The 25,644-nt window shown below is 48.4% G+C and overlaps 1 protein-coding gene across 4 annotated transcripts in view; it reads left to right on the top strand.

Annotated features, from left to right (window-relative positions):
* PDE6H (phosphodiesterase 6H) overlaps positions 1 to 25,644 on the top strand; it is a 202,350-nt gene that overhangs the window by 48,289 nt on the left and 128,417 nt on the right. The window contains exon 1 of one of the 4 annotated variants that reach the window (XM_069231108.1): positions 9,620 to 9,896. The exons of the other annotated variants lie outside the window; for them this stretch is intronic. The gene's annotated coding sequence lies outside the window, so the exon portion shown is untranslated. Of the gene's footprint in view, positions 1 to 9,619; positions 9,897 to 25,644 lie in introns of those variants that run through there. 4 annotated transcript variants of the gene reach the window in all.

The raw sequence follows: 25,644 nt of genomic DNA, 5'->3' as shown, positions 1-25,644 counted from the left end.
CTCACAAGTGTTGAAGTCAGCAGACATGCTGGCAAGGTTGGCGCCTAGTCAATCACTGATCTTCAGTTCTTTCCTTTGCATATCTGGATTGTCCTTCTTCTTCAGGCCAGCAGGGATCTGATTTCCTGGTGCCAGGAGCTCCCCTAAATACTGAATTTCAGGTGTTTCAGGGAGAGTAGGGTAGTAGCCAATGGGCCACTTCCCCCTGTGGTCACTACACCCTGATATGGCCACTTCTTGTGGGAAGTGGGCATAACCCGGTCCCAGAGTTTCTAATGCTGACAACACCAAGATGGCAGATTTCTAAATGTTGTTCAGGCAGCTCACCTTAGGGGTTAGACTGACCTGAACAGTGGCCACACCTCCCTTAATACTTAATTTCCCTCCTGTCCCAGTGCCAAATGGGCCCTTGGGCAGGGGATCAGCATCTGTCCTTTGAGCAAAGCCAGTTCTGCATATCAAAAGCAGGTGGCTTTTTTGAAGCACCCCACCTTGGAATGCAGATTTGCAGGTCATTCTGCCAGGGCAGGCTTAGTTTCTGTGTGCGCCTGAGAGAAAAGGCTCTCACCCCTGGGCTTCAGAAACATGTCTGGTGGTGGCAGACCAGTTAGAACTAGTCAGCAAGCACACAGGTAAATGGTAGGTTTTCAGCGGGGTACCTCTAACGTGCCCTCTGGGTGCATGTATTAATAAATCCATCACTGGAATCAGGGAGGGTTTATTAATAGAAGATGTTTGATACCAAACATCCCTCTTTTCAATGAAGCCATCATGTAGCAGGGGAACTCGTATCGACCAGTGTCCAGCTCATCTTCTTAAAATGGCTTCCCTTTTCACTCACTGTCTCTAAGAATATACAAGGACATAGTAATATAATGTACCTGGCCTTATGATTGTAAGGCCTGTTGTAGGGGTGACTTACAAATATTGTACACAGTGTTAGGGGACAGGGCACACAGGCTGTGAGCCATGCAGTGCTTTCACTTTTAGCTGCACCATGGCAGTCTGTATGTGCTAGTTGAGGGATCCCTGAGGTTGCCACAATAGATGCTGCAGCCCTTATGGACCATCTTTTGGTACCCATGCCCTAGGTACCAGGGATACCATGTTCTAGGGACTTACAGGGGAGCCAAATGTATTGCCAGTTGTAGAAAGCTGTTGGCTATTCTGCAGGTGGTCCTTCCTCCTCATGGAAATCCAGAATCAGGTTGTCCTCCTCTTCCGCAAGAATTTCCTGCTCTTCCTTTGGGATGTCCTCCCCTGCAACCTGGGCCTCCACCCAGGCCCTCAGAGCCATCTGTAGTTCCACCTTCCTGGTGAAACCCATGGTAGGCACTTGAAAGTCCTTGCAGAAATCCTTTAGCTGTTGCACAATGTAAGGCTCTAACCTGGTCAGCTCAAATTTGATTACTGCAAGTGCAGGTGTTGCTTCTCCTGAGCGAGGCATAATTGAACAGAAAAATTCAAATGTCCAATTAGGGAGAATTGAAAACATTAAAAAATGCCAATTGGTATAGGAGAGACAAAAAAATTAGCCAATCAGGAGGAATAGGCTCAAATTGGTCTAACTATAGAGGTGTAGTGAACACTGGATTGCTATATGGTATTGCACAAATACAAGTCCTATCCTCATCGCTGATCACCAATGTTAGGTACTGGGTCTGTAGATGACAGAGGTATGCACCCTGGCAATGTATGGACCACAATCCTAGTCAGGGTAAGTCAGACACCCAATCTAAATCAACCTGTGCTTACCCTCTGGTAGCTTGGTGCAGAGAAGACAGGTCTAACTTGGCAATGTGTAAAGTATTTGTGCAACCAGTCACTTCTCCATCCCCTCAGCAGGCACAGGCTCCAGCCTGCCATGCGGCCAATCCTGATGCTGCTCAGAGCAGCGAAAGGATTGACTGGAGTGCTCAGCTATGGCACTCCCATGCAGACTGGCAGCCTGTGCCTGCTCTCTCCACCCCGGCAACACAATGCTGGGCTAGAGAGAGCACAGTGTGCATGTGTGGTTGGCCAGCCCTAGACGGCCAGCCAAACACACATGCGCACTGAGGGGAGTGCACAGTGAACTCCCCTCAACCCCATCATACCCCATGTCCCCGCCCCTTTAACAACGAAAGGGTAATAAACATAGTTTATTATCCTTTTGTTGTTAAAACTTTGCACCTGCTGCTGCTGGTGCAGGCGAGACGCTCCTCTGCCATAGCAGAAGAGCCACCGCTGTGTACAACACATTCACAGCAACCAAATGGAAGCACTACAGAAGGACTCCACTCAGGTTTACGAAAATCAAAGTTATTTATCTGGGTAAAACAAGACAAAAACAACAAAAAACCCAAACAATAGGTCATGATAAACAATTGTTGCAAAAATAAATGTGAAAGCAATGCTAAATTTGTGTGTGCTCCTTTTAGAGTCTTTACAGTAATTAAGTTCAATGGTGCAACATTAGGAATTAGGCTTGGGCTCAACATGCCCCTTCTCTCCAGTACCTGCATATATTTCTGCCCTAGGAGTGGCTGTCAGTGAGCCTCGGCCATGGGTCCCGGTTTGCAGGGAGAAACTTGCACTGCCAGGCAACTATCCAGTGAGGTGCTCCGGGTGTCAGTGGGTCTCTCACACAATGCCCGAAGCGCTGGAAGGCAAGTCGCGCTGTGGTGCAGTCGGGGAAGTCCATCGGTACTTAGATGTCGGAGATGGTTGCAACTAGCGGACCGGGGAAGCGCTGCTCCTCTGGTCCTGGCGCAGAGTAGCGCTTTGCTCATCTTCTCCATATGTTGAGCAGGGAGGGCATGTCCATTGGGGCAGGGGAACGACACACTGACATGTAGAATGTAGTTGCGGGATTGATGACATGTCAGAGTTTAGCGACAGCCACACAGGGAGGAAATCTTTGATGTCCCTGACATTTCCCACAGAACTGGCGGCAAGCCAACAAGCCCTTGGAGTCACTCTGGGTTTAGTCTTTGGCAAGGCAGAGATCAGCAGGCAGCAGGGCAGCACAACAAGGCAGACCAGCAGTTCCTGCGATCCTGACAGCACAGCAGTCTTTACTCCAGCAGAGTTCCATTTAAGTCCAGAAGTGTACTGGTGTTAGGGGGTCAGAGACCCAGTATTTATACCAAAAAGTGCCTTTGGTGCGGGGATAACTTCAAAAGGCTTATCTGAAGTGCACAGGCCCCCCTTTCAGCTCAGCCTGGGCTCCAGGTTATCACTTGGAGGTAATTAGGCCCTTTATGTGGTATCGGGCCACTACCGTTTGAAGTGCAAGTGGGAGCCCTTCCCAACCTCCTCCCCGGGAAGACCCATCAATATGCAGACAAATGCAGATGCAGTTGAGTATCCTGTGTTGTGAGTGTCTTGAGGAAATGCACGTGTAGCTGTCATCTAACCCAGGCCAGACGTGTATTGGAGACGGACTGTGTGGACACAGGGCAGTGAGGGCAGAGAAATGCCCACTTTCTAAAAGTGGCATTTCTAAAATAGTAATAATAAATCTGACCTTACCAGTAAAGAGGATTTATTATTATCATTTCAATGTCACTAAATGTAATGCAGTACTCCTCTCTGATCAGGAATTACAGTTTAGGAGTATTTTAAGGAATTCCCAGTGAAGGCTTATGAGAGGGGTAGGTCTCTCAGTAATGAAAAACACTTTTGGGAGTTTTTCATTACCAGGGCATGTAAAACTTAAAAGTACGTGCCCTGCCTTTTACTTACATGGCACCCTGCCCTATGGTCTTCCTAGGGCCTACCTTAGGGTGAGATAAATGTAATAAAAGGGGAGTCTAATGCTTGGCAACAGGTTTTAAATGCCAAGTCGAGGTGGCAGTAAAACTGCACACCCAGGCTCTGCATTGGCAGACCTGAGACATGTTTACACGACTACATAAGAGGGTGGCACGACCAGTGCTGCAGACCCACTAGTAGCATTTAATGTATAGGCCGGGGTATATGGTATACCATTTTACAAGGGACTTATAGATAAATTAAATATTCCAATTGTCGATACACCAATGTCACCATGTTTAGGGGAGAAGAACGTTCACTTTACCACTGGTTAGTAGTAGTAAAGTGCTCAGAGTCCTAAGACCATCATAAAGATACAGCAGCAAAACAGGAGGTAAAAGGCAAAAAGTCTGGGGTAAGACCACCTTAAGGATGCCAGGTCTCACACTCACCATATGTTATTTTTAAAAGATATTGGGGGTGATGCAATGTACAACCTGAGACCTCTTTGGATGCTTTATTTGCTCATTGAGGCCAGCTCCACTACCTCTCCAGGGGCATGGAATCCAAACTGATAATGAAGCATGTTGAAACGTGTTATCTGTCCCGAAACCTCCTTGTTCTTTGAGACATTTAAATATCTGAGCCCGCTACACCCTCAGGTATGTCCGCATTCCTCCTCAATAGAGTGGATAACTTGCTTGATACCGACCTGCGCCTTCACCGGGGTAATTCTTCCCTGTCGCACATTGCAGCCAATTTCATGACTCAGCACATCCGAGCAGCTTCAACAGTAATCACTCCAAAGCCGGAGGACGATTGGAACTGGTAGTCAGTGTTTTTGACGCAAAGAATGTTGTATAGAAATAATGGCCTGTATTTATACTTTTTTTTGCGCCGCATTTGCGCCGTTTTTGCGTCAAAAAACGACGCAAATGCGGCGCAAAAAAAGTATAAATACGGGCCAATGTTATCTGAGCACCTTGGATGTGTACCTGCAGCAGTCGCTGATCGCCTAGCTCACCTTGTAATGACTTGAGCTTAAATACAGGCATTGTATCAAATTCATTTTAAATGTGCTAGGCGTGCTGAAGTTTTCACTACTTAGTTTATTATTTGTCTCGAGCCCTTGTCTTTCTGCTTTCTAGCCCCCACTTCCCCCTCACACATCAGATTAGGCTCCCGCAGTGACGGCATTTTTTCCATTAAGAAAGCGGCGGATGTAAGAGACAGAAGGGTGGGGCGCGGGGGGTGCCATTTAAAGCTCTAGTTGCACTCATAAATGGCTCTGGGTCCTTCGGTCTCGGTGAATCGCGGAATCATTGTTAGCATGGCGTTATGGCCTTAAGTGGGCCGGGTCCTGCCGGTGGCAGGTGCTGAGACTGGTCACCATCGGGCTCTCCATTTTTACCCTCACCCTCAGGGTGAAGAATCTTAAATCGGCTGCAGTACCTCCTTGCGCTGCCTTTGATGTAACTTTAAAGAGAATATACATTTAGGAATTGTTTTCTGCCTGAAGTATTCTTCCCCTCACCCCGAGGAAAGGAAGGAACTGCTCACAAACACCGGCGCGAGCCTGGATCTGCTCAGATATGCTGCACGTGCACATTCCAAAGCCGCTGCTTTTATTCCCACCTGTTGCAGCACGTGCTGCAGATCACCTGGCAGCAGTGCTGGACTGGCTTTTCGGCACACGGGACCAAAAAAAAGCTGCACACTGAGGGCCTTATTTATACTTTTTGGTGCAAAACTGCACTAAGGCAGTTTTGCCCCAAAAAGTTTTGCACCGGCTTGCACCATTTTTTAGCACCAGCTGGGCACCATATTTATGGAATGGTGCAAGCCGGTGCAAAGGGTAGGCTAGCTTAAAAAATAAATTACATTAGGCAGTTTTGAGTCAAAATAAATGATTCTGAGCAGATTAGCATCATTTTTTGACGCTAAGGGGCGTATTTATACTCTGTTTGCAATGAATTAGCGTCATTTTTTTTTAACTCTAATTCAGTGCAAAACTAACTCCATATTTATACTTTGGTGCTAGACCCGTCTAGCACCAAATTTATGGAGTTAAAGTCATTTTTTGGAAGTGGAAACCTACCTTGCCTTAATGAGATGCAAGGTAGGCGTTCCCATGCAAAAAAATGACTCTATGGCCTTAACACCATATTTATACTCCCATGTAAAAATGGTGCAAAGGAGGGAGGAAGGGTCAAAAAATGGGGCAAAGCTTGCTTTGCCCCATTTTTTAAGACCTGGGTCAGGGCAGGTCTTAGAGGACCTGTGGCCCTATTTCCATGGTGGAACACCATGGAATAAGCCCAGAGGTGCCCTCCCTAGGCCCTAGGGGCACCCCCACCCACACTAGAGGGACTGCGAGGATGGGGGACCCCATCCCAGGTAAGTACAGGTAAGTGCATTTTATTTTTGAAAGTGCCATAGGGGGCCCTGAAATGGGCCCCCATATATGGCACCGGGTGCAATGGCCATGCCCAGGGGACCCCTGTCCTCTGTGCTGGCCACTGGGGTGGTGGGCATGACTCCTGCCTTTCCTAAGGCAGGAGTCATGTGGCATGGTAGGTTTAGCACCATAAAATGACGCTAATCTGGTTAGAGTCATTTATTTTTACTCTAACCTGCCTAAAGCCATTTTTTGGTGCTAAACCCTCTTCTTCTATACTGCCAGCCCCACCCGACTAAAGTCATTTTTTTAAACTCTAGCCTACCCTTTGCACCGGCTTGCACCATTCCATAAATATGGTGCCCGGCTGGTGCACAGAAATGGTGCAAGCCGGTGCTCAACTTTTTGGTGCAAAACTGAGTTAGTGCAGTTTTGCAGCAAAAAGTATAAATAAGGGCCAATATTTTGTAAGTTTGCGCCACTTTTGTGTCATAAAATGACGTTAATGCAGTGCAAAAAAAGTTTAAATAAGGGCCTTGGTGCTAGATGGGTCTAGCACCAAAGTATAAATATGGAGTTAGTTTTGCACTGAATTAGAGTTAAAAAAAATGACACTAATTCGGTGCAAACAGAGTATAAATACGCCGCAGAGTATAAATATGCCCCTAAATATGGTGTTAAGGCCATAGAGTCATTTTTTGCACGGGAACGCCTACCTTGAATCTCATTAAGGCAAAGTAGGACTCCACTTTCAAAAAATGACTTTAACTCCATAAATTTGGTGCTAGAGGGGTCTAGCACCAAAGTATAAATATGGAGTTAGTTTTGCACCGAATTAGAGTAAAAAAAAATGACACTAATTTGGTGCAAACAGAGTATAAATATGCCCCTGACTGTTTCAGGCAGAGAAGCAGTAGGGACTTTGAAGGAGAACATGGATTTTAAATGGGGCCACAAAGTGTTTACAGCCTATCGCACCACAGGCAACTTCATCTGTGACAATGGCTTAGCAAGATGTAAATGTAAGAAACGAGCATATCAACAGGAAGTAAGTTAAACATTACAAAAAATTACGACCTACACATTTTATTTGGTTTATAAAACCAGTTTAAAGTGCAGTTACCAACTTCCACAGCATAAAAATCGTGTCACTTTCGACTATTTCTAAGCACAGTTGCACATACTAAAATCATACAATCATCAAAAGTAAAGTAGTCTTCAAAAAAGTTGCTTTACTTTCTGTGTGACTGCATTCAATTATAGTTTTTGGGAAGCGCATTCGTAGGAACCCATCATGACTCCATTATTGTGCAAAGGCCATTTATTAGGACAGGATTACAATAAACTTCATAACGTGTAACAACACAACAGACTGAACATTTCCGCTGTGGCTTCTCATTTGCCCCCTTCACCATTCTCTCACCATAATGCCTCACACGTGCTTTTCCCATTCGCTCCAGTAACTTCCTCCCATCACCATCGCCCTCCTCTATTCCTTTCTAAAACATCCTCCAAGCACCATTTCATTTGCCTGTTCCTGCTAACCTACCCCCAGATCCCCTTTCACCTGAACTCCTTATTCCTCCTCCCAAGGGGTAGATCCACCCACATCAGACTCTCCACCCTCAGATGTATCGCTTCCACGCTACAGCAACCTGTCCCAACCAGGCAACCTACATCAACAACCACCCTGAATCTGCAGGGCATGTGGGTGGCAAACGCTCTGACCTCCCCTACAGTGGCCGGAGAGCGGAAGAAGATGTCACTCCCCCCTCTGGCTCTCTTATCCCTGTTCCCATCCACTTGACTCCCTCCTCCACCCCAGCCAATCCTGTCCTCCCTCCCGCTTCCCACAGAACTTCCCGGGGAACGACTAGTCTGTGATCAGCCTCCCCGGGGCATTGCAGTCATGATGCCACTTCGGATCACAAACCACATACACTAAGTTCAGAATATACAGCACAATGTTATGAGTGCAATTAGTTTCCTAATCAAGATCTGAATCCATCAATTTTATATTTGTATTTCATATTATGTGGATAATTAAAAGTTTATATGGGTATGGTTTATACTTCATATGTACAGTCACTTCCTGTTTAAAACAGTGGTGCTTAACCATTTCACTTCTGGGGACCACCACTGAGTCATTACTGGAAGCTGAGGGCCCTCGGCCTAAGTAATTTCTATGATTTGAACATCAAAACAATACACACAAGTACAAAAATAAGTATACACCAAACAAATGATCAAATATTGAAAAATATTGTTTAATTGACAATCAAATATAGAAAAAGCTTTCACATTTTCAATGTGCTTCTTTATTTGTACACATTTTTATTAATTTTCATGTATTCATTTTAATATTATTTAATTTTGTAAAACAGTTGCAGACCACCTGAGTAGGTGTTGTGGACCCCGGGGTCTTCGGACTACAGGTTAAGAACCACTAGTCTAAAACATTCACTGCTTTTTTTTCATAGACAAGTCTACCCATGTGTATGCTTGGTTTAGTTATTAATACATACATGGTATACATATATTTACATTCTTATGCAGAGGAAGAGCAGTGTCTCACGTATGAATGTACAATAGGCCGGTTTCCTGTTATATGAGGGGGATAACATAGTGGCATGCCGGCACTTTCACTGAAGTCACTGCAAATGACGCCACTGTCTATGCTAATTTGTACTAAACTATTTTTTGTAGGACTTGTGTGATGTGTAGAAGAGAGTTCACAACAGGGAGTCGGGCCGCAAGAGGAGGGAGTTCAAACTGAGGGCTTTATTTGAGGAGGCTCACACTGAAGGCAGTGTATACGGAAACCCACATTGTGGCTTTGTTGGAGGCAGCTCATGGTGCTAGTGCAAGTGCACAACGCTGGGAGAAAGTACATGCTGCTGCAAAGGAGGAGAAAGCACGCACACTGGTGGTAAAAAGAGCACCTCCTGCTGGTAAAAAGCTCACTTGGTTAGGAATACACGCATGCTGCTGAGTGGAAAGGGTTACTGCTTAGAGGAAGCTCATGGTCCTGGGAAGAAGTGTACACCTTGCTAGGGGGATTTCAAATTCCTGGAAGCAGCTCACACTGCTGGAAGGAAGTACTGACAAGTAGCCTGGGAGAACGCTCAACCTGCTGAGAGGAAAAGAATGTTGACATGAGGAATCTCAAGGTTATGATTGGAGGAGCACACTGATCTGGAAGAAGTTGACTTTGATGGGAGGAAGTGACTATTGCTGTAAGGAAGCACACGCACTGCTGTGAAAAAGCTCATATTACTGTGAGGAATAAAACCCTGTCGAGAGAAAGCGTACAATACTGAGAGAAAATACACACTGGAGCAGGAAGCTTACACTGCTGGGAGGAAGTGCTTACTTCTGCGGCAGGAAGCACACATTGCTGTGAAGAAGTGCGTAATACTGTGAGAAGTGCACACAGTTGTGAGGAAACGGGCGCTTAATAAAGTCGGGCCTACAGAGTGGTTCGACGGGTCCACTGGGGAACGAAATAGGTTGATGTCAGGGGGTTGCGCCTACAAAGAGGAGCACTCAGCTAGTACCGGAAGAATACAGACAACATCAAGCTGAGAAAAAACTTTGCTTTGGCCTACTGAAAGAAAACAACAGATGTGAATCACTCTGTGACAGACCATTAAATAGTTCGTCCTCTGGCTGGGAGTAGGTTTCAGAGGACCTCCAAATGATCCCAAGTGACTCACTCTCTCAATCGGGACATACATACGTGACACTCTTGTTGGTGTAAAAGGTAATTTTATTAGAACAGGATTTAAACACAAACAATACTTCAAAACATTTAACTGTATATCTTTTAAAGCAGACTTTAACTTTTACAACTCCCTCGCCTTCATTTTCTCCTCAAATGTCTCCCTTCAATTTTCCTGCCGTATATGCTCCCCTATTCCGCCCATGCCTTCCTTGCCTGTAGCCTACCCCTCCCCGCTCTGATGCTTCACCTCCTTGTTTTCCCCCTGGAAGGGTGGACAAGCCCGCACCTGGCTCTCCACCCTCCCCCATCTCCTGCTACCTCTTCACAACTCACCTGTCCTAAATGACTGTTGACCCCCCCTACCTGACCTAACTAACCTGCCTAACTAAAAACCCTTCCTCCCCCTGTCTTCCTAAGCTGGGTGGGTGGTCACTAAATTAACCTCCTTCCCTCCTAAGTCGGCGCGCAAAAGGGCCGACCCCACCCTCCACCCCCCTTATAAACCTAACCTAATACCCGCCCCCACTTACCATCTATCCAATCGGGCGCCTTGCGCGCCACTTCCCCCGTCCCGAATCCACCCGCGGAGAGACTAGACTGCGTCTCTCTCTCCGCGGGTCCCTTCATTCTGATAAAAAATCACACTGTGCACATTCTCAGGGAGAAATGTCTGCCAATAGCATGTTCACAATCATGCATTTTATGGTGCTTTTAAAAAAGATGACTGAATACAACTGCATTGTTCGAAATGTATTTTTTTTTTTTTTTTTTTTTAATAAAGAAATTTTTATTGATTTTGCATGAAAACAGTAATAAATACAAATCAACATGATGCCAACGGGCATTTAGACAATGATGGTCGAGTCCTAGGTCCCCCCCACACCTTGTTGATACATACAATATACAATCTTTAAACCTAAAAGCCTGCCGTGCCCTCCCACCTCCCCCATATCTTGTTATGCTTATTTAAGCAACCTCTGGCCTCATATATAAGTTTCTCACGCTGCGCACACCAATCCACCCCCCGTCTCCACTTAATCAGTGTCGGCGCATTCTTTGCCTTCCATTCTGTCATTATATCCCTCTTGGCCACCAGGCATGCCACCCCTAAAAAGGTCCGGTCTGATCTTCGCAGCCCAATGTCACCCATGACCCCCAGGAGGAGGGGCACTGGCAACCTCTCCACCTCCTCCTGTAAGACCCCAGAAATCTCCTGCACAACCGCACCCCAGTAGGCCGCTATTATCGGGCATGCCCATACCATGTGGAAGAAGTCAGCTGTGGGGCTCCCACAACGTGTGCATTCCGCCGAGGAGCGGAGGCCCGCTCTGTGCAGTTTGTCGGGCGTGAGATATGCGGCATGCAGAAAGTAGGTTTGTATTAATCGGAGGCGAGTGGCCATTGTAAGAGAGCGCGGGGCCATCAGTGCTTCTGTCCAATCCATGTCCTCCATGGGACCCACCCAATCCTCCCACCTCTTGCGAAGTCCTCCCAGGGGGCCCGCCGCGACGGTAGTTAGGGTGCGATATATCTGGGAAACCCCTCCTCTGCCCAGGTTTCCCATCAGAGCCTTGGCTTCCATGGGGCTATGCTCGGGGATGATGTCCCCAGTCTGTACGTGGACTAGTAGGGCATGGCGCAACTGAAGATATCGGTAGAACTGTGTCTTGTTCAAGGCGTATTGTTTCTGGAGGTCCTGAAAGGACCGCATATGTGACCCTTCCCAGATATCACCTAGAGTGGAGATACCTATGTTGTCCCAGGTCTGAAGGCCCTCCAGGCCTGCCACATGTTCCAGCTGCCTCCCGTGCCATAGCGGGGTCTGTTGGGTAAGGCGTCCCCACCACCCCGTCACTTTCTGAGCCGTCCGCCATCCCTGTAGTACCACTTTGGTTACATCTGGGGTATCTCGAGGGATCGGATTCCCATAAAGGGTGCCGAAGATCTGTGGGTAGCCCATTGTTTGTAGTTCTAGTTTGTATGCGGGGTCTGACCAACCACCTACCACCCAGTCATTAATTACAAGTGTATGCATCGCTAGATAGTAGTATTGGATATTAGACATGCCTAAGCCCCCCTCGTATATGTCCCTCTGACATGTTTTAAGTGACAATCGTGCGCGAGTTCCGCCCCATATGAATTGGCGCGCTAAGGAATCCATCTCTCTGAACCATTTAGTGGGGATGGGAAGTGGGAAGTTCTGTAGGAGGTATAGGAGCCTGGGGAGGATCATCATCTTGTACAGCGCTATTCTGCCAAGTAGATTCAGGGGGAGCACCTTCCAGCGCAGGAGGTCGAGCTTGATTTTCTTTGTTAGTGGCGTGATATTAAGTTCCCACGCTAACTCGGGAAGAAGTGAGATATGTATTCCTAGGTATTTGAAGCTGTTTCTCCGAACTGGGATGTTTCGTTGCCAGTCTATACAGTCGCGAGAGCGGTGTAGGGGGACTAGCAGGGACTTGGCTGGGTTCAGGATCAGTCCTGAGGCTTCTGCGAAAAGTCTCAGGATTTCTAGGACGCGTGGGCCGCTTTTGGATGGGGTGGAGATATACAGGAGAACATCGTCTGCGTATAATGCCACTCGGTCTTCCGAACCGATGGGCCAGTGCCAGCCCTCAATCAATGGGTCGCTTCTCAGTAGTATCGCCAAGGGTTCTATTACTAGCGCAAAAAGTAGAGGGGATAGCGGGCATCCCTGTCGCGTTCCACGGCCAATGGGGAACGGGTCGGAGACTACTCCGTTCACCCGGACTCGGGCAGTCGGATTAGAGTATAGGAGTTTCACTAATCCTCTGAATTTCGGTCCGAGCCCATTTTTATGCAGGACCTGTTCGAGGTAAGACCAATCCACCGTATCAAAGGCCTTTTCAAAATCAAGTAGAAGTAGTGCCAAGTATTTGTGTGACAGAGTTTTGCGGTGCGCCAAAGCCAGATGTAACCGCCTGATGCAGTGCCTGGTACTACGGGTAGGCATGAAGCCACATTGGTCAGGGTGAACCAGTGTGGGCATTACCTCTTTTAGTCTGGAGGCAAGGATCGAGGAGAGTACCTTAATTTCGACATTTAGGAGCGAGATGGGCCGGTACGCTGAGCAGTGTCGTGAAGGGGGCTGGGTTTTGGGGATCACCACAATTGTCGCTTGATCAATCTCAGTGGGGAAGCGGCCTTGGTTTTCAGCTTCGTGGTACATGTTAAGTAGGTGGGGACCCAGGATGTGCCTGCATTTACTATATAGTTCTGCTGGGAAGCCGTCCGGGCCTGGGGTTTTGCCCGTTGCCAGGCTGGATATTGCACTGCCAATTTCTGCAAGGGTAATGGCCTCCTCCAATCTATTTCTCACCTCTGGGGACACCCTCGGAAGGGTAATATCGTTTAGTAGTGGGGTCTCTCTCTCAATGGGGGGCGTGGGTGCTTGGCATATAGACGCGTATAGTAGGAGGCAAAACTATGTGCAATTTCTGCAGATGTTTTAACAAGGGAGCCCGAGTCCTCTAGGATCTCGGGTATAATTCTGTCAGCCATGGGGCGCGTGGCTAGCCAGTGCAGCAGCTTCCCGTTTTTATCCCCCCATCCATATATTCGGGCTGCTGAGGCTCTCCACATGTGTTTGGCTGACTCCAGCATCATATGTTTGATATCCTCTCTCACCCTAGTCAGTCGCCTCATGGTAGAGGCCGAAGCCGAGTTTACATGCTGGCGTTCCAGTCTTAGGGCCTCGGTTTCCATTACAGAGATCTGGGAGTTCTGGTCTCGCTCACGGGACCGAAGAATGTATTTGGCGTGGCCTCTAAGAGTAGCCTTACAAGCGGCCCATATTATTCCTGGGGATTGAACCGAACCTACGTTAAGTTCAAAATATTGACTGAGGTGATTCCTGAGCTCCTGCGTGTAATCTTTATCCTGCAGGTGCCAAGCGTTCAGGCACCACATAGGCCGCTTGGTGGGGTCTACTCCGCCTAGTCAGATACGTATTGGCGCATGGTCCGAGACCCCTCGGGGGAGAATCTCTGCCCCGGTGATGTTTAAGAAGTCCAGAGCGGGCATAAACACAAGGTCTATTCTGGATTGCGTCTGGTGGGCCGCGGACGTGTGCGTGTACTGGCGCTCTCTGGGGTGCCAGGTGCGCCACACCTCGCACAGGCCGAGGCTTTCCGCCCAATTGCTTAGGGCTGAAGCCCTCTGAGATCTATTGGTGGTGATTTCCCCAGATATGTCCAGAGTTGGGTCAAGGACCGCATTGAAGTCGCCTCCCAGTAGGGTGGTCCCTTGGGGAAGTCCTGAGGTCACTCGGTGGAGCGAAAGTAGGAAGGTGTCAAGCCCCGCTCATACAAGGTTTAGCGGGTGCCCCTGAAGAGTCCCTGTGACTACTACGAATCTACCCTGTGGGTCGGACTGCATGGCTGTGATCACCATGGGTAAAGATCGGTGTAGTAGGATAGCCACCCCTCTAGAGCCTCTGGAGAACCCTGCGTGGTATACTCTATCATATCCTCCTCGCGCGAGCATAGGGCATCTGGATCCTAGGAGGTGGGTCTCCTGGAGGAGGACCACGGAGGGGGAATATCTACGGAGAGTGTGGAATACTGCTGATCTCTTGATCTTGTCTAATAGGCCATTTACATTCCAGGAAAGGACTTGGGTCATTGAGGGCCAAGCGTGAGGTGTGTAGGTGTTACGCAAGATTTAGTGTGCGGGTGTAAACCCAGGGACGAACATTTCAAACAATTTGGCAAAATCTTAAAGTTACAAACCAGGCTGACTAACTCGTAGCCCTTTAAACCCAACTCAAACTCCCCCCCCCCCCTGAAACTCACCCCCTCTCCATACTCCCACCCCGGAAGCATCTGTCGCCCAAAAACCCAACGAAAACCAGACAGCCAGCATTGCTGTCGTTGGGGTGGAGTGGTGGACCCCTCCTTTCTTTCGGATCAATTTCAATTAGCGGTCGCAAAACGAGCATTCAACACCATACTTTAGAAGGTCTCCGGTGTCGTCAACGGCAGTCCCACCGGGGCCTTCCCGAGCACATCAGGCGCGGCCAGTCTCTTCCCGCGTCCAACGAGGGGGCCGCACACGACTTGTCAGCCGAGCACCGGAGATTGACTTAGGCGACCATCTTCTGTCACTAGGGCCGGTGTCTGAGGCCCCGGAAGAGCGTCTGCTCTGATCTCAGTCTGTGAGCCTGAGTCTTGGGCCGTCTCGCCGTCCGCAGGAGTGTTCAGGTCTTTCCGCCTACCTCTCCGAGATCTGGTGCGTCGCCTGCTCCTCCGGGGCCCTTCTGAAGAGGGGGGTACGATACAAGGGGTTTTCCCGGCAGCCCCCGGGGGACCCCTCCGGGCCCCGATGCCCTCCTCCGTCAGCCAGTCCCACGCCTCCTCAGGTGATTCGAAGAAGTATGCTTTCCCAGCCATGAGAACTTTGAGGCGAGCAGGGAAGAGGAGCATGTACGAAAGTTGCATTGCCCTGAGTTTTTGCTTAACCTGCTCATACGACCTGTGGCGGGTTTGGACCTCTCTGGTGTAGTCCGGAAAAATTAGGATTTTGTGATTTTCCCATTGAAGATCTTCCAACCTCCTCGCTTCTTTAAGGATGTTGTCTCTGTCTTTAAAATTAAGAAATCGTGCGATCATTGGGCGCTTCGGGCCGCCCGGAGGGGGGCGAGGTGCGAGTGCCCTGTGGGCTCGTTCAACTGCGAACAGGGGCGAGAGGGATTGGTCCGGCATCCACGTTTTGATCCATCTCTCTAGGAACTCGGAGGCCTTGTCATCTTCTATACCCTCGGGGAAGCCGATAAAGCGTAAGTTGTTGCGTCTTGCCCGGTTTTCAGCATCCTCTGCACGGCGGTGAAGCTCGTTGGTTCGGGTCTGCAGTTGGGCCACTTTGATTTTGAGGTCAGACAAATCAGTATCATTCTGGGAAACTCGGGATTCCACCTCAGTGATTCGGTTTATTGCATTTCTAAGGTCTTGTCTGATGAGGCCCATATCCACTCGTACTTCTCCGATCTTGGTTTCTACGGCTGCCTGCGATGATTGAATAGCTTGGAGAATGGCGCTCACTCCGTCCAGGGTCGGACCCCCGCTGGCTGTGTCTCCCCCTCCCCGCTGGCCCGTCGTCGTCGTGAACTGATCGATTTTTTGTTGGGAGGGTGGAGGCTGTTTGTTCGCCTTGTCTTTTCCATCGTGGTGCCCGGGGCGGGGGCCGGGTGTGTCACACTCCCCGTATTTATGTTTTCAAGCCCAGGTTTTCAATTTGTTTTCCGGTGTCTTGGACCAGGGAAGGTATCGCTGTGCCGCTCCGCGCAGGGACGGTGGGGTGTCACTGTCTCAGGGGCGTCGTCTGGACTAATTTACTCTCTCTTGGGCCCTGTGGAAACATCTTTTGCTGGTACCGTTGAAAGACCCGGTCGTTGGCTCCCATCCGGTAGCTCCCCTCCTCTCACCCTCTGCCTAGGCGAAGGGGACTCACCATAGATCCGGGCTCAAGTCTCACCACACCCAGGATCTGGTGTTTCCGTAAATGGCCCCGTTTCGCCACACGCTGGCCTCTACTTCTCAGATCTGTCTCGACAAGGATCAATTGTCTATAGTTCGAGGCCTTAAAGTTCAGACTGTTTTGGGGTGTGTGTCTCCACTTCTCGGATCCTGGTCTGCTACCAGCTCTTGGTGTGGGCCTTGGCAAACCCCCTCCGGACGGAGATCTGAATGGGGTCCGGAGGTGGGCCACTGCCTGTCCCCCTCACCGTAGCAATGACAGGGGAGGGGGGGGTTTCACGACTCGTCGACCCCCTCTCCTTCCTTCTCCTCCACTCCTGGGCCCCGGGTAGTGTCTTCGTCCTCCCGGGCGGACCCGCCCGACCTCCAGTCGAGTCCCGACCCCCCGCGTGGCCCCAGCCCCTATTACGTACCGGGGGGGGGTGCGGGGGGAACAAGCAGCGGCGGCGGTCTTCCCGTCCTCGCCCGGCCGCTTCACTTCCGTCTCGCGGGCCAGGCAGGATGGATGGGGGGTCCAGGCCTACCGGCCTGCACCTGCAGGTCAATGCATAGGGCGGGGCCGCTCACCTGGTGCCTTCTTCCTCGGCCGCCCGGCCACAGGGATCCGCCGCCGGGGCCCGGTCCAGGCCCCCCCAGGGACTCTCTCCGTTCTTTCAGCCTGCTGCGCACGCCATCAGCTCAGCTATCGGCCTGGCCTCGGCCCAGCCAGGCGCGTCGCGGTCGCCATCTTGTTTTCCCTTCCCGGGATCGGCCCGATCTCCGCGCGGGCATAAAATGCAGGATCTCCGTTTTTTTTTGCCGTGCGCGACCCCCGCGAGACCCAGGGTCACAGGGGTGTCCGAAACGGCGTCTTTCAGCTCCCTTGGACCGTGCTAACTATGGGCGGATGACGGAGGGGTCCAGAGCACTCTCAGAGTGCGACCGCCATCTTGACGCCCGAAGCCACGCCCCCATTGTTCGAAATGTTAAATGCGCTCATACTTGCCAGTGGTTCTATGTGCTCTGCAAACCCTCAACTAGCCGAGGCATTTTAGCCAACAACACATTGCATTTGAAGGCTTGTAGGTTCGCAAGTAACAAAGTCGGGTCTAAAAAATCTCAGCATGACAAATGCTTTTGGCAAAAAAAATCAGTGCCTATATTTACTGTGGAAAATTGGAAATAACTGGTGCATATAGGTTTGGCCACTGATTGGTTGAAGCTTGGCCACTGATTGGTTCAGGGCATGATCTCAAACCCCACTGATAATTTCCAGCGTTCTTATTTAACAATTTATGAAATAAAAGTGAGAAAAGTATGCTTATCATTTATGATTATTTTACGCTAGGGGGTTGCTTCAGAAAGATTTGGAGCATTGGATTAGAGGAAGCTCACACATATAGGTGGGAGCTCACTGTGCTGGCAGGACGGGCATACTAATCGGAGGAAAGTCAGTTCGCACACACCCCAGATGTGTGAGTTTCACTCAGCCGTAGACATCAGTACAGCACACTGCTTAGGTTTAAATAAGTTTAGGGAACATGGGAATGTGGCAATCAAAGTAATGCTAGGTAATGTGGAATAAAAATTTGGCACCCAAGAGATGCTACTTTAGGAGAGGTGGGAAGGCAGTCAGTAAAATACTTTAAACACTTTAGCTACACATGGGAAAGGGGACAACAGCTAACCAAAACATGCTTATTTCAGATGGGCCACAAAAGTGAATGCTAGTACTAAACTGATAATTTCTGTAAATATATATTTTGGAATGGCCTTTTTTGCGTGGGTCACCCAAACTTTTAGCCTCTTTCCTTCTATTTGTTCTGACCTGTTTTTGTGGGCTTTAGGACTCTGGACACTTTACCACTGCTGACAGGTGCTAAAATGCATATGCTCTGTGTCTAACCTGTATTGGTGATTGGTTTATCCATGATTGGCATATTTGATTTACTAGTAAGTCCCTGGTAAAGTGCATGAGAGGTACCCAGGGCCAGTAAATCAAATGCTACTAGTGTGCTTCCAGCACTGATTGTGCCACCCACATGATTTGCCCTGCGAACATGCCTCAGGCCTGCCATTGCAGTGTCTGTGTGTGCAGTTTCAAACTGCCATGCCAACCTGGTAAGTGCACCCACTTGCCAGTCCTAAACCTTCACTTTTATTACTTATAATACACCCCTAAGGTAGGCCCTAGGGAGCCCCATAGGAAGAATGCGGTGTATTTAAAAGTTAGGATACATACTGGTGTGTTTAACATGTCCTGATAGTGAAATACTGCTAAATTCTGTTTTCACTATTGCAAGGCATATCTCTCCCATAGGTTAATATGAGGATTGACTTTAAATATCTTTTAAGGGCAATTTCCCATTGGCAGAAGATAGAGATTTGGAGTTTGGGGTCTTTGAACTCATAATTTAAAAATTCATCTTTTGGTAAAGTTGTTTTTTAGATTGTCAGTTTGAAAATGCCACTTTTAGAAAGTGGGCATTGTCTTGCTTAACCATGCTGTGCCCCTGTTTGGCTGCTGAATACACGTCTGCGTCAGACTGATGGTTGGGCTGTTTGTGAATTCACTCTTGACAGTGACACAAAAGGAGCTGCAGTTTGTCTTGCATATCCTGATGAAATTTCCTTGGCTAGAATGGGAGGGAGGAGCTGACACCTGCCCTTGAAGGGGCTGTGCCTTTCCCTCGCAATAGTCTCCAACCCCCTGGTGTTTGTCTGCGGCAGTGGAAGGAAGAGGCAGGGTCTTGTGCACTACAAATATTTTCTTTTTAGGCTTGCCTACTTCAAAGGCAGAAATAAGTATAAGTATTGGACTGCTGACCCCACAACTTTAGATTACTTCTGGATCAAGAGGAACCTTTGCCAAGGAGAAGAGCTTGATGGTTGAGGAGGGCCTGCCACTCTGCCTGTTGCCTTGCTGTGCTGGCCTGCTGCTGCTTCTGCCTAAAAAGGGAAAGGACTGGACTTTACATTTCGAAATCCTACTTGTGAAGTTTTTCCAAGGACTTGGACTGAGCATGCCCCCTGTTCCGAAGCCTGAGGGACATCAACTACTTCATCTGCCAGTGCCTGGGCCCTTCTTCTGAGATGCCTGTTTTGCTAAGTGGTGCCAAATCCAGTCCTTGGGCGCTTAGAAGTGAAAACTGGTAACCTGCAGCAGAAAATCCATGCATCGCTGTGTGCGTGACAGAAAAATCAACGCAGCGCCTGTCCTGTGTCTGAAAGTTTGATGCAGTGCCTGCCTCGCGGATGGGGAATCGACACAGTACCTGTACTCAATGCGGACCCTTTGCACAGTGCGTCGGACATTTCCACACATCAACCCTGGGTGTCAAAATCGTCAACATCACTGCACAGACCTGAGGCTGTTTGTCAGGAAATCGAAGCATCCCTCTCTGCGAAGAAAGAATCAATGAATCGCTTCCCTGGCGAAGAAAGAATCAACGCATGGCCTCACTTTTGAGTAAGGAATCACTGCATCGCTTGCTTTTCCGATGCACACATGCCTGTGCGGCTTTATTTTTGACGCATACCAGGTACTTTGTGCTAAAACAAGCATCCATTGATTTCTATGGATTAAGATCTTTTTACTTTAAAAAATAATATTTTTGCTTGTGTATGTTGGATTTTTGTAATTTTGGTCTTGTTGATTTAGATAAATATTGGCTATTGTTCTAATCTGGTGTGGAGTCTGTTTGTGGTGTTTTCACTGTGTTATTTTGTGTGCCAAGCTACAATGGAGGTGAGCACGAGTTATCTGAGCTGTGTATCTCCCTTACCCTGACAAGAGCGAGGGTATATATAAAACCTACTGCCAATAGGTAGTTATACTTAGGACCTGGTGTCCATAGGAAAAGCATTTTTTGTCTATAACTTTGGGGCTGTTTGATGAATCTTCCTTACATTTTGACCACTATCTTGCCACTCCCTTATGCTGCTGTTTGGAAAGCTTCCGAGTGATTCGTTAAATGGGGGCAGGGTAAAAGGGGGTTGTCCCAAAATGCATTTTCCCCATGCAATTTCCCACGGGCCTTTTAGGCACGCCTACAGCCTAAACCACTGGACAGAATTACACCAAATTTGGCAGAAAGCTAGATCTTTATCCAGAAAGAGTACTTTTTGTAATTTGATGTAAATCCATTCAGTAGTTTTGGAGTTATTAAATGAAAAAGAAGGTCGCAAGTTTTAGTTTCTTAGCATAAGTATAACTCTGTAGCTGCTGAATTTTGTATGAGCAAAATGTCAACCTAACTGTAATGTCCCTGTAACCATTGTTTTTTCTGTGAATATATATGTGTGTGTGTATATATATATATATATATATATATATATATATATATATAGCTCAAGTAAGGAAAGTAAGAAGCATCCTCAACACCAAGAACACTCTAGATTTGTTTACCTCACAAAGTCTTTTGCCATTTGTACATCAAAACCTTTGAGCATAGAATTGGCTCATTGCTGTTGTTGCCAAACTAGGCTAAACCTCTCTGATGAGCTGTAATAATAGTGAAACACATGTCAGGGGTTGCTTTTGCTCATTCCAGGTGGCTTGGATGGTATGTTACTAATCCAAAGCTGTAATACAGTGCCTGGAGTGGTGAAATACTTTTGTCATTTTACAGCCCAGCAAGGACGGCACTGAGCCAATTCAATGGTTAAATATTTTGCTTTACAAATGGCAAAAGACTTTGTCCATTTCTAGCTTAGTGTGGATAGCACTTTGCTAATCCTACACTTAAAAAGTTTACTAGAAAAACTGAAATTTGAGTTAAGTAAATCTAGAGTATCACTCGTGTTGCAGGGTGTTACTTACTTGGGGTGCTCCTCACCTACACCTGGGAACTACCCAGACATCTCTCTTCTTTTTTGCGTAATTTATGCGTCACTTTTGATTTGAACTGGGTACTCCCGTGTGTGTGGACAAAGCTAAGTCTCTCTGATGAGTGATAACAATAGCAATAACAGCAAAAGCACATGTCAAGGGTTGCTTTGGCTCATTCCAGGTTGGCTTGGATGGTATTTTACCAATTCAAAGCTGCAATACTGTGTCTGGAGTGGTGAAAGGCTTTTGTCATTTTACAGCTCAGCAAGGATGGCACTGAGCCAATCCTATGCTTAAAAAGTTTGCTGTACAATTGACAAAAACTGTGTCTTTCTAGATCAGTGTGGATGGCACTGTGATAATCCTATGCTTGCAAAATTTGCTAGAAAAATAGACATTTGAGGTATGCAAATCCATAGTGTCCATGGTGTTGCAGGGTGCTCTTTACTTGAGCTGCTGTCTACCTAAACTTGGGAACTACCCAGACTTCCTGCATCTTTTCTGCATAATTTATGCATCACTCTAAGCCTGAAAGGGCTTTGTTTTGACTCATACTGGGTGCTCCCTGGTGTCTGGATAAAGCTAAATCTCTTTGATGAGCTATCGTAATAGCGAAACATGTGTTAGGGGTTGGTATTGCTCATTCCCGGTTGGCTTAGATGGTGTTTTATCAACCCAAATCTGTAATACTGTGCCTGGAGTGGAGGCTTTTATTATTTTACAGCATTACAGCAATGGCACAGAGCCAATCCTAAGCTTACAGATTTTGCTGTACAAAAGGCAAAAGACTTTGGGCCTGATTCCGACCCCGGCGGTCCTTCCGGGGTCGGCGGGTGCACCGCCAACAGGCTGGCGGTGCTCCCCAGGGTATTCTGACCGCGGCGGTTTAGCCGCGGCCAGAAAGGGAAAACCGGCGGTCTCCCGCTGCCCTGTAGAATCCTCTATGGCGGCGCAGCTTGCTGCGCCGCCATGGGGATTCTGACCCCCATACCGCCATCCTGTTCCTAGCGGCTTCGGCCGCCAGGAACAGGATGGCGGTATGGGGTGTCGTGGGGCCCCCGTAAGAGGGCCCCACCCTGAATTTCAGTGTCTGCTTAGCAGACACTGAAATTCACGACGGGTGCTACTGCACCCGTCGCACATCCTCCACTCCGCCGGCTCCATTCGGAGCCGGCATCCTCATGGAGGGGTGTTTCCCACTGGGCTGGCGGGCGGCCTTTTGGCGGTCGCCCGCCAGCCCAGTGGGAAACCCAGAATACCCGCGGCGGTCTTTTGACCGCGCAGCGGTATTCTGGCGGTTCCCTCCAGGCGGGCGGCTCCCGCCGCCCGCCGGGGTCAGAATGACCCCCTTTGTCCCTTTTTAGATCCGCGTGGATGGCTCTATGTTAATCCTACACTTGAAAACTTTGGTAGGAAAACAGATATCTGAGGTAAGTACATTCAGAGTGTTGCTGGTGTTGCAGGGTGCTCCTTACTTGAGCTGCTCCCCACCTAAACTTGGGAAATACCCAGAGTTTCTTTCTTCTTTTTTGCATAATTTACCATCATTCTAACCCTGAAAGGGTTTTGTTTTGACTTTTACTGGGTGCTCCGTTGAGTCTGGAAAAAGCTAAACCTCTCTGATGAGCTATAATAGTAGGGAAACACGTACCAGAAGTTGCTTTTCCTCATTCCAGGTTGGCTTGGACGGTATTTTACCAATCCTTAGCTGTAATATTGTGCCTGGAGTGGTTAAAGGCTTTTGTCATTTTAGAGCTTGGCAAGGATGGTACTTAGCCAATTTTATCGTTAAAGATTTTGCTGTACAAATGGAAAAATACTCTGTCCCTCTTTTAGATTGACCAGGGTGGAATTGTGCAAACTCTAGGCTTAAAACTTTGCTAGAAAAACAGATGTTTGAAGTAAGCAAATCTAGAGTGTTGCTGATGTTGTAGGGTGCTCCTTACTTGAGGGGCTCTCCACCTAAACTTGGGAACTACCTAGAGATGTCTCTTTTTTTCACACAATTTGTGCACCACTCTAACCCTGAAAGTGGTTTGTGTGTATGGATAGATAGATAAATATGTACACTTTTAAAATGTTCCAGCATTCTTTACATGAGCATCTAGGGGTTAAGGCTGTTAATATGGATCCCATGAGGGATGTTATTTTAGGGGACATGTGGGTGGTGTCCCTAAACTAAAAGATTTTCAGAATCATTAAACCAGGTATGGTGAAAACGCAGGTGAAGTAAGCAAGAGGATTCTCCTGAGGTGAAACATTTCAGCTCCCATATTGTAGGAAGCTGGCCTGGTGTGTGGCGGGTACCTAAGGTACTTACACCTTATACCAGGTCCAGGTATCCCCTATTAGTGTAGTGTAGGTAGTGTCTGGAAGCCTGGTTCTCTAGAGGTAGCTGCAGATGAGCAGCCTAGGCTTATCTACAAGACATACAAACCTCATGCAATACCACTGTAGTCACACAGCACTCACACACAAAAGAAAACACTCAGTGTTACAAATATAAAGGTACTTTATTTTAGTGACACAATACCTAGAGAGGCAACTCTCCAATAGGAGGTAAGTGACACACCAAATATATACTCTAGTTAACAGAAATAAGCATAGAAAATATTGGAAAACAGTGTAATTGCAGTTAGACAATAGTGACCCTACGGGGAGCCAAACAATATACTAAAACAATGAAATGCGAACACAGGACCCTCACCTAGGTAAGTGGAATGTGTAGAGGGAAGATAGGGGTACTAGGAAACCCCAAAGGTAAGTACCACAGTGGCCCCTACCGACCAGGAGAAAAGGAGAAAGTTCATAGATTTTCTCCAAACCACCCAAAAGGTAGGAAAAGAAGAAAATTCAACACCCAGACATGACTGCAAGAAACCAGCAGTGAATTCTTGAAGAGGAAGACCTGTGGAAGAAGGGACCAAGCCCAGAAGTCACAGAAGTGTCCAGGAGGAGTAGAAGCTACTATCCAACCAGCTGTGGATGCAGGAGTTGGTCAACGGTGATGTGCAGAAGGTCAGCACTGCAGCCTTGGAGTTGGTGAAGAGTTCCTGAGGGATGCAGACAATGTCCCGTGCTGGAAGAGGAATTGCACTTGGGTGCTGTTGCAGGAATTCCACCAACAAGCCTTGGCAAAGGCAAAGGTCGAGGTTGGTGAAAAAGTGGAGCTGCTGCGGACCAGCAAGGCCCAGGAGGACTCAACCCAGGAGGGGGAGTCAGAGGGGGCTTTCAGTGACACAGAGAGCCTACAGGAGCAGAGCCAGCACCCACAGGAGTCCCACAGGATAGGGACACAGGATTCACAGAAGAGCCCATGCAGCACAATTGGAGAAGGGTCCCACACCGCAGGAGAACCAGGCAGAGGGTTGTGCATCCCAAGAAGGAGTGCTGAGGGCTGGAGTTACAGGTAACCTGAAGATCCCTTTGAGGAGATATAAACAAGCCTTGGCAGCTGCAACAGATGTGGGGTACTGGGGTACTGTCCTGCATGGAAAGGTAAGCTCTTATCTCCACCAAAGTTGGACAACTGGCAGAGAGGATCAAGAGGACTACTCCAGACCACCACCCGCGATGCAGTATCCATGCAGCTCAGGATGAGAGGAGATCCACCCAGCCGGTCGTCATTGCAGTAGGTGCCCGACGATACAGGGGAGTGACTCCTTCACTCCAAGGGAGATTCCTTCTTCCTTCTCATGCAGGCTATAGACTTGCCACCCTCAAAGGATTCACAACCAGGGAAATGTTGCAGAAGCTGGAAGGAGCAGTGGAAACAATGTTACAAGCAGAGTCTTCGTCGTGGATGCAGATTGTCGGTTCCTGGAGGGTCCAGTTGCTGTTACAGTGTCTAGAAGCCGAAGTAAGGTTGCAGAGGCGTCCTGCTGAAATCTTGTAAGCCGAATCTGAGGACCGACCCAAGAGAGAGACCCTAAATAGCCATGAAAGGGGGATTGGTCACCTAGCCAGGTGACAACTTATCTGGATGGGGCTCTTACGTCACCTGCCTGGCCTTGCCACTCAGATGCTCCCAGAGGTCCCTGCCAACCTTGGATTCAAGATGGCAGAACCCAGGGACTATTTTGAGGAGCTCTGAGCACCACCCATGGGGTGGTGATGGACAGAGGAGTGGTTACTCCCCTTTTCATTGTTCAGTTTCGCACTAGAGGAGGGACTGGAGGTCCCTGAACCAGTGTAGACCGCTTTAGGCATGGAGAGCACCCAATGTGCCCTTCAAAGCATACCAGTGGCTTGGGGAGGCTACCCCTCCCAAGCCACGTAGCACCTGTTTCCAACGGGAGAGGTTGTTACCCACATCTCCCAAAGGAAATTCTTTGTTCTGCCTTCTTGGGCTTGAGCTGTTCAAGCAGCAGGAGGGCAGAAACCTGTCTGAGGTGTGGCAGCAGCTTGGGCTGCCTGGAAAACTCTGGAAGATTGGTATGAGCAATGCTGGGGGTCCTCTAAGGATCCTCCTGAGTGCATGGAA

This window comes from Pleurodeles waltl, chromosome 4_2 (genome assembly GCF_031143425.1).
Source record: "Pleurodeles waltl isolate 20211129_DDA chromosome 4_2, aPleWal1.hap1.20221129, whole genome shotgun sequence".
NCBI classification, from domain to species: domain Eukaryota; kingdom Metazoa; phylum Chordata; class Amphibia; order Caudata; family Salamandridae; genus Pleurodeles; species Pleurodeles waltl.
The sequence above is the reverse complement of the archived record's forward strand: the minus strand, read 5'-3'. Positions and strand labels throughout refer to the sequence as shown.